Source organism: Phyllobates terribilis, unplaced genomic scaffold (genome assembly GCF_046119375.1).
Source record: "Phyllobates terribilis strain yellow unplaced genomic scaffold, ASM4611937v1 Scaffold_1__5_contigs__length_1240528914, whole genome shotgun sequence".
NCBI classification, from domain to species: domain Eukaryota; kingdom Metazoa; phylum Chordata; class Amphibia; order Anura; family Dendrobatidae; genus Phyllobates; species Phyllobates terribilis.
Genome location: NW_027362761.1, coordinates 752,242,843 through 752,251,954, shown reverse-complemented (window position 1 = coordinate 752,251,954; position 9,112 = coordinate 752,242,843).

Sequence of the window (9,112 nt, the reverse complement as noted above, 5' to 3'; positions counted from 1 at the left end):
AAAATGCATCAAAAATGCTACGTGTGAACATAGCCCAAGGTGTGGAGGAGCATTTTTGTTTTTGGTTGTTTATTTTGCCTTATATACAAGTCATTACCCTGGAAAGGATGTTCTTAACATATCGCCCAGGAAAATCCATTTTGGCTTCATTTTTGTATGTTTTCTTTGAGCCAGAAATGCTTCCAGGGGTGCCTTTCCCATGTCATTTGAGCACTGTTCCCATCCATTTGGGCAATTTTTATTTTTGCAGACCGCCAGGGGGAGCCCATAGACTTACATTGGGCTCATTACTCGGACCGAGCACTCGAGCATTCCAATTTGCTCGACTCGAACAACGAGTACCCGAGCATTTTAGTGCTCGCTCATCACTAATTATTACAATTAAGACTGTTCTAGTCGAAATGAGTGAACTCCAGAACACTATCCTGTTTGTGACCTCACTTTAATGACAATGTAATAAAGCTGCCAAGATTTTATCGGACACACCGGCTATTTTTGTTATATTGGATTTATTTGCCCAGGCCGAGGGACTTGCTGGATCTCCGAAACCTATGCAATGGTGGATGCCTACAACGGTGAGCTCATCTAGTTTTCTGCATTTGCAAGCCAACCCCAGGAGTGGACCAATTGGAGGAAAAAATATAATAGAAACACCTGCGCCGTTTCAGCATTTTTTACCCACTCGTGGTTTTGGATTACAATATTGATGTAAAATATTGACCAAATACTGTACGTGGCTTTAAAATGATGATCAAGGACTTGAAACTATTCACCTATTGGTAGAATAGGTCATCAATATTAGCTCAGGAGGTATCTGACTCTTTGCATCCCTGCTCATGTAGTCCAACCCCACCCCCACCACTGATTAGGAACTTTCTGCTTATGCACAGTGTACACAAAAAGCTGTCAATGAGTGCTGTGGGTGGAATAATACAGAGCTCAGTATTCAAGAACTGATAGATCTACAGCAGATAAAACAGGTTTAACTCAACGGAGAGTCCACATTGCCTGAGTGATGTCACTTACCTGCAAAGGAGGTGACTGGCCGGCACCACATCCATATCGCTCAGCTCCTTCTCCATCACGTGGACTGTGGACACATACACTCCATGAGGGCACCAAAGATTGGGACACACGGACACACAATCCAGTACCCAGTATAACGGGATGGAATTTTTTTGCCATTTTGCCAGGATCTCTATTGAACAAAGGGCAGCGTTCTGCAGGACAGTTCATTTGGAGCGAACAAAAGGTTCATCATACAGATATATCCATAGGAATTTTCATATGGCTCAGATCAATAGTGCCAGAAGATAACAAAAGGTAGGAAACACTGTTTTTTGGAACCTTTAACTATATATCCAATTGGTTTATGTTACGGGTCCAGGGGGTAGAACCTCTGTGTTACGGTGCAAGGAGGGACCCAGACGGGCGTAACTAAGTATCAACTCGGACCGATCCTGGTCGTACAGCGGCTAAATACTCCGTGACCAGGGAGGGACCGAGCCGAGGGACCAGGTGCTACTCTGGGGATGACCTTGTAAGGGAGCAGGTGACTCCCACAGTACGGTACAGAAGGCAGGGACTGACCGGAATACCAGGTAGGCACAGCAGGCGGGCTGGCGAGCGGAAGCCTCGAGGTAGGCTATCAGGTAGACACGGCAAATGACGGCAGGAGTCTCTAGGTGGGCAGGCAGGTGGTCACGGCAAGTGACGGAAGGAGTATCTAGGTGGTCACGGCAAGTGACGGCAGGAGTCTCTAGGTGGTCACGGCAAGTGCTCCCAGGTGAGCGGGCTGGCAGTCACGGCAGGTAACAGGCAGGCAACAGGCAAGTGCTCCCAGGTGAGCGGGCTGGCAGGCACGGCAGGTAACAGGCAGGTAACAGGCAGGTAACAGGCTGGCGGGCAAGACTGGTAGTCAGGCTAGCAGCGGGGCCTGAGGGCTGAAGCAGAGGTCAGAAACACTGTGCAACAACTTTTGCTCGGGCACCTCCATTTTGGAAGAGGTGCCTTATAGGAGGAGGTGAGTGGGATGGCGTCTCTGCCTAGCAGGGGGCAGAGACGCCGATGCTACAGTACCCCCCCTTTACGCCCCCTCTTTTTTAGGCCAGAAAGGAATTTTTCAAGGAGAAGCGGGGCATGAATGTTCTCCCTGGGTTCCCAAGTTCTCTCCTCTGGGCCAAACCCCTTCCAATTCACCCGAAAAAAGGTTTTTCCTCTTACCCTCTTAGTGGCCAGAATGTTCTCTACCTCAAAAATGTCCTCAGTGGAAACCGGAGCAGGGGGAGTACCTGGATTGTTGGAGAAAGAGTTAAACACAACTGGTTTGAGGAGAGATACATGGAAGGAGTTGGGAATCCGTAAGGTGGCCGGGAGTTTTAACTTGTAGGCCACTGGGTTGATTTGTTTGAGAACTTCAAATGGACCGATGAACCGAGGACCCAACTTATAGGAGGGTATTTTGAGTCGGACATGCTTGGAAGAGAGACAGACTTTATCTCCCGGGCGGAATTGAGGCGGATCCAGACGTCTCTTGTCAGCATGTTTCTTTATCCGCTCGGAGGACTGAAGAAGTGCGGACCTAGTATTTTCCCAAATGGTGGAGAATTCGCTGACAAGAGTCTCCGCGGCAGGGTTGTCCACCGAGGCGGAGATGGGAAACGGAATCCGAGGGAGTTGACCGTAGACCACGAAGAACGGGGATTTAGAAGTAGATTAGCTCTCATGGTTGTTGTAGGAGAATTCGGCCCATGGTAGGAGCTCCACCCAATCGGTATGGTGAGCGTGAACAAAGTGCCGGAGGTAGATGGTAAGGATTTGGTTGATACGCTCCACTTGGCCATTGGACTGTGGATGGTAGGCGGAGGAGAAATCCAGGGTGACATCCAGTAGCTTACAGGTAGCTCTCCAGAAACGTAAGGTGAACTGAACCCCTCGATCCGACACAATGTGGGGGGAAGGCCATGGAGACGGAAGATATGAAGGAAGAAATCCTTGGCCAGCTCCGATGCAGACGGGAGACCAGGCAGAGGGATGAAGTGGACCACCTTAGAGAAGCGGTAGGCGACCACCCAAATGACTGTACAACCGGCAGAAACAGGGATATCAGTAATAAAGTCCATGGCAATGTGCTGCCACGGGGCAGCAGGTACGGGAAGAGGCAGGAGGCGACCGGCTGGAAGATGTCTGGGAACTTTGTTGCGGGCACAGGACGAACAGGCCGAGACGAAGTCTACCACATCCTTGCACAGGGTAGGCCACCAGTAATGCCGGGTGATGAGTAGGAAGGTTTTCTTTTGGCCAGCATGGCCGGCTAGTTTATATGAATGACCCCAGTGAAGAACCCTCTCACGATCTGGTACCGCTACAAACGTCTTACCGGGTGGAAGATGAGTCAGATCCAAGGGGGCCACATTCATCACCTTGGAGTAGTCGATGATGTGCATAGGCTCCTCCTCTTGATCGGAGGACAGGAGGGATCGGGACAAGGCGTCGGCTTTGACATTCTTGTCCGCCGAGCGGAAATGTAGGACGAAGTCGAAGCGGGCGAAGAACAAAGACCACCGGGCCTGACGCGGATTGACTCTTTGGGCATTCTGGAGATATGCCAGGTTTTTGTGATCCGTATACATGATCACCGGGTATAGAGCCCCTTCAAGCAGGTAACGCCACTCCTCCAGCGCCCATTTAACGGCTAACAGTTCTCGGTCTCCTATGGAGTAGTTGTGCTCAGACGAGGAGAAGAGTTTGGAGAAGAAGCCGCAGGTTACCATTCTCCCGGATGAAGACTTTTGGGTGAGCACCGCTCCGGCTCCGGAGGAGGAAGCATCAACCTCCAGGTAGAACTGTTTGTTGCAGTCTGGACGGTGCAGCACTGGGGCAGAGGAGAAGGCTTGCTTTAAGGAAAGGAAGGCCTCCTCAGCTTCGGGCGACCATTCCTTGGGATTTGCTCCCTTAAGGGTGAGCGCAGATATGGGAGCAGTCCGGGAAGAGAAGTGCGGGATGAAGAGACGATAGTAGTTGACGAAGCCCAGGAATCGCTGAATCGCCTTCAACTCTTCTGGACGGGACCACTTTATGACAGCAGAGAGGTTCTCGGGATCCATCCGTAGGCCTGTCTGAGAGATAACATAGCCCAGGAATGGAAGAGAGGTCTGCTCAAAGAGGCACTTCTCTAATTTTGCATAGAGGTGATTCTGCCTGAGCCCTTAGCAGGACCTGACGAATAGAGATGAGCGGTGTTCGACTAGAACTGTTCGCCAATCTCAAATTCGAGCTGTTTTGGGCGGTGTTCGAGTTGTTCGACGAACCGGAACGATTTGCAAAAAATTCGGCTGTTCGAGGTTATGTTCGATAACTGTTCGTGCACCAAAAGCGTGTCCTGCATGTCTGGCGCTATTTAGAGCACCAATCATGCAGGGATTGTCTGCCACTCACTGTAATGCCACAGCCATGGTGGTTGTGGCATTACAGTGATTGCCCAAATCGATGGGAACAGTGCCAACAGTGAAACATGAAAAGCCGGCAATTCAGCAGCGGCATTCACCGGTACCCGACAATTTAGAACCGAAAGAATAGAGCTTCACACATAGATTAGATAGATAGAAACATGTCAGTCACATATATATGAAGTACAGTGACAGTGTTGCTTACTGTACTTGTCATTTAGCGTAAAGGATTTATCAAAAAAAATAATAGTGTTTTCATGCACCGTCTCTTTAAAAAAGCCGGCCGGCAATTCAGCAGCGGTACCCGACAATTTATAACAGACAGAATAGAGCTTCACACATAGATTAGATAGATAGAAACATGTCAGTCACATATATATGAAGTACAGTGATAGTGTTGGTTACTGTACTTGTCATTTAGTATTAAAATAAAGGATTTATTATTAAAAAAATTGGCGTGGGGTTCCCCTTAATTTTAGGCTCTAGCGGAGGTTAAGCAGACGGCTGGGGCAGATGTTTGAAGCCTGGGAAGGGGGTAATACCCACGGAGCTTCCCAGGCTACTAATATCAGCCCCCAGCTGAATACATAGCCTTTACTAGCTATTAAAATGGGGGACACCCCAAAAAAAATGACGTGGGGTCCCCCCTAATTTAATAGCTAGCAAAGGCTAGGCAGACAGCTGGGGGCTGATATTAATAGCCCAGGAAGGGAGCCATGAATATTGGCCCCCTCCCAGGCTAGAAACACCAGCCGTCAGCCGCCCCAGAAATGGCGCATTCATAGGATGCGCCAATTCTGGCACTTAGCCTCGCTCTTCCACGCTGCCCTGGTGCGGTGGCAGGGGGTAATAGGGTTGGGGTTGATGTCAGCTTATAATGCCAGCTGACATCAAGCCCAGGTTAGTAATGGAGAGGCGTCTATAAGACACCCCCATTACTAACCCCATAGTCAAAGTTAAAAAAAACACAAACACCCAGAATAAAGTCCTTTAATTGAAATAAAGACACAATCCTTTATTGTTCTAAATTAAACCATACTTACCGTCACGCCCATTCCAGCTGAAGCCAACGATCTCCTGCAATAAAAGAAAAATAATAAAGCAACCTCATCCTTACCTTTCCATGGTTCCCACGACAGCTTCAGCTCTGCTACATCGAGATGACAGGCTGGACCGCAGCAGAACGCTGCCATCCAGCCTCTCATCCCGCAGACACTGAGAAGCGCAGGCTTGCTTGCGCTGCTCAGCGTCTCTCTGTGACGACATCCAGATGAGCCGAGTTCATGTCCAATGAACTCGGCTCACCTCATGCACGTCACTGACAGCGTGGGAAAATTCTCACGCTGAAGCGGTGAGTGCAGGAGAATTCTCCCACGCTGTCAGTGACGTGCATAAGGTGAGCTCATGTCCAATGAACTCAGCTCACCTCCTGCACGTCACTGACAGCGTGGGAGAATTCTCCTGCACTCAGCGCTTCAGCGTGAGAATTCTCCCACGCTGAAGCGCTGAGTGCAGGAGAATTCTCCCACGCTGTCAGTGACGTGCATAAGGTGAGCTCATGTCCAATGAACTCAGCTCACCTCCTGCACGTCACTGACAGCGTGGGAGAATTCTCCTGCACTCAGCGCTTCAGTGTGAGAATTCTCCCACGCTGAAGCGCTGAGTGCAGGAGAATTTTCCCACGCTGTCAGTGACGTGCATGAGGTGAGCCGAGTTCATTGGACATTAACTCGGCTCATCTGGATGCCCTCACAGAGAGACACTGTGGAGCGCAAGCAAGCCTGCGCTTCTCAGTGTCTGCGGGATGAGAGGCTGGATGGCAGCGTTCTGCTGCGGTCCAGCCTGTCATCTCGATGTAGCAGAGCTGAAGCTGTCATGGGAACCATGGAAAGGTAAGGATGATGTTGCTTTATTATTTTTCTTTTATTTCAGGAGATCGTTGGCTTCAGCTGGAATGGGCGTGATGGTAAGTATGGTTTAATTTAGAACAATAAAGAATTGTGTGTTTATTTCAATTAAAGGACTTTTTTCTGGGTGTTGTGTTTTTTTTAAATACTTTACTAGAAATTCATGGTGGTCATGTCTAATATTGGCGTGACCCCATGAATTTCGGGCTTAGGGCCAGCTGATAATGCCAAGCTGGCCCTAACCCCTTTATTACCCAGTGAGCCACCGCATCAGGGCCCTGGATGAGTTGGGTACAGCGCCAGAAGATGGCGCTTCTATGAACGCGCCATTTTCCGGGGTGGCTGCGGACTGCAATTTGCAGCGGGGGTGGCCCAGAAAGCTTGGGCCTCCCTGCGCTGCGGATTCCAGCCCCCAGCTGCCTAGTTGTACCTGGCTGGACACAAAAACAGGGCGAAGCCCCACGTCAATTTTCTTTAAATTATTTCATGAAATAATTAAGAAAAAAAGGGCTTCCCTATATTGTTGTGTCCGGCCAGGTACAAATAGGCAGCTGGTGGTTGGGGGCAGCCCGTTCCTGCCTGCTGTACCTGGCTGGACACAAATATAGTGCGAAGCCCCACGTCAATTTTTTTTAAATTATTTCATGAATTTCCTGAAATAATTTAAAAAAATTGAAGTGGGGCTTCGCACTATATTTGTGTCCAGCCAGGTACAGCAGGCAGGAACGGGCTGCCCCCATCCACCAGCTGCCTATTTGTACCTGGCCGGACACAACAATATAGGGAAGCCCTTTTTTTCTTAATTATTTCATGAATTTCATGAAATAATTAAAAAAAAAGTACGTGGGGCTTCGCCCTATTTTTGTGTCCAGCCAGGTACAACTAGGCAGCTGGGGGCTGGAATCTGCAGCGCAGGGAGGCCCAAGCTTTCTGGGCCCCCCCCCGCTACAAATTGCAGTCCGCAGCCACCCCGGAAAATGGCGCGTTCATAGAAGCGCCATCTTCTGGCGCTGTACCCAACTCATCCAGGGCCCTGGTGCGGTGGCTCACTGGGTAATAAAGGGGTTAGGGCCAGCTTGGTATTATCAGCTGGCCCCAAGCCCAAAATTCATGGGGTCACGCCAGTATTAGACATGACCGCCATGAATTTCTAGTAAAGTATTTAAAAAAAACACAACACCCAGAATAAAGTCCTTTAATTGAAATAAAGACACAATTCTTTATTGTTCTAAATTAAACCATACTTACCATCACACCCATTCCAGCTGAAGCCAACGATCTCCTGCAATAAAAGAAAAATAATAAACCAACCTCATCCTTACCTTTCCATGGTTCCCACGACAGCTTCAGCTCTGCTACATCGAGATGACTGGCTGGACCGCAGCAGAACGCTGCCATCCAGTCTGTCATCCCGCAGACACTGAGAAGCGCAGGCATGCTTGCGCTCCTCACTGTCTCGCTGTGACGGCATCCAGATGAGCCGAGGTCATGTCCAATGAACTCGGCTCACCTCATGCACGTCACTGACAGCGTGGGAAAATTCTCACGCTGAAGTGCTGAGTGCAGGAGAATTCTCCCACGCTGTCAGTGATGTGCATGAGGTGAGCTCATGTCCAATGAACTCAGCTCACCTCCTGCACGTCACTGACAGCGTGGGAAAATTCTCCTGCAATCAGCGCTTCAGCGTGAGAATTTTCCCACGCTGTCAGTGACGTGCATGAGGTGAGCCGAGTTCATTGGACATGAACTCGGCTCATCTGGATGTCGTCACAGAGAGACGCTGAGCAGCGCAAGCAAGCCTGCGCTTCTCAGTGTCTGCGGGATGACAGGCTGGATGGCAGCGTTCTGCTGCGGTCCAGCCTGTCATCTCGATGTAGCAGAGCTGAAGCTGTCGTGGGAACCATGGAAAGGTAAGGATGAGGTTGCTTTATTATTTTTCTTTTATTGCAGGAGATCGTTGGCTTCAGCTGGAATGGGCGTGATGGTAAGTATGGTTTAATTTAGAACAATAAAGGATTGTGTCTTTATTTCAATTAAAGGACTTTATTCTGGGTGTTTGTGTTTTTTTTAACTTTGACTATGGGGTTAGTAATGGGGGTGTCTTATAGACGCCTCTCCATTACTAACCTGGGCTTGATGTCAGCTGGCATTATAAGCTGACATCAACCCCAACCCTATTACCCCCTGCCACCGCACCAGGGCAGCGTGGAAGAGCGAGGCTAAGTGCCAGAATTGGCGCATCCTATGAATGCGCCATTTCTGGGGCGGCTGACGGCTGGTGTTTCTAGCCTGGGAGGGGGCCAATATTCATGGCTCCCTTCCTGGGCTATTAATATCAGCCCCCAGCTGTCTGCCTAGCCTTTGCTAGCTATTAAATTAGGGGGGACCCCACGTCATTTTTTTTGGGGGGTCCCCCATTTTAATAGCTAGTAAAGGCTATGTATTCAGCTGGGGGCTGATATTAGTAGCCTGGGAAGCTCCGTGGGTATTACCCCCTTCCCAGGCTTCAAACATCTGCCCCAGCCGTCTGCTTAACCTCCGCTAGAGCCTAAAATTAAGGGGAACCCCACGCCAATTTTTTTAATAATAAATCCTTTATTTTAATACTAAATGACAAGTACAGTAACCAACACTATCGCTGTACTTCATATATATGTGACTGACATGTTTCTATCTATCTAATCTATGTGTGATGCTCTATCTTTCTGTTCTAAATTGTCGGGTACCGCTGCTGAATTGCCGGCCGGCTTTTTTAAA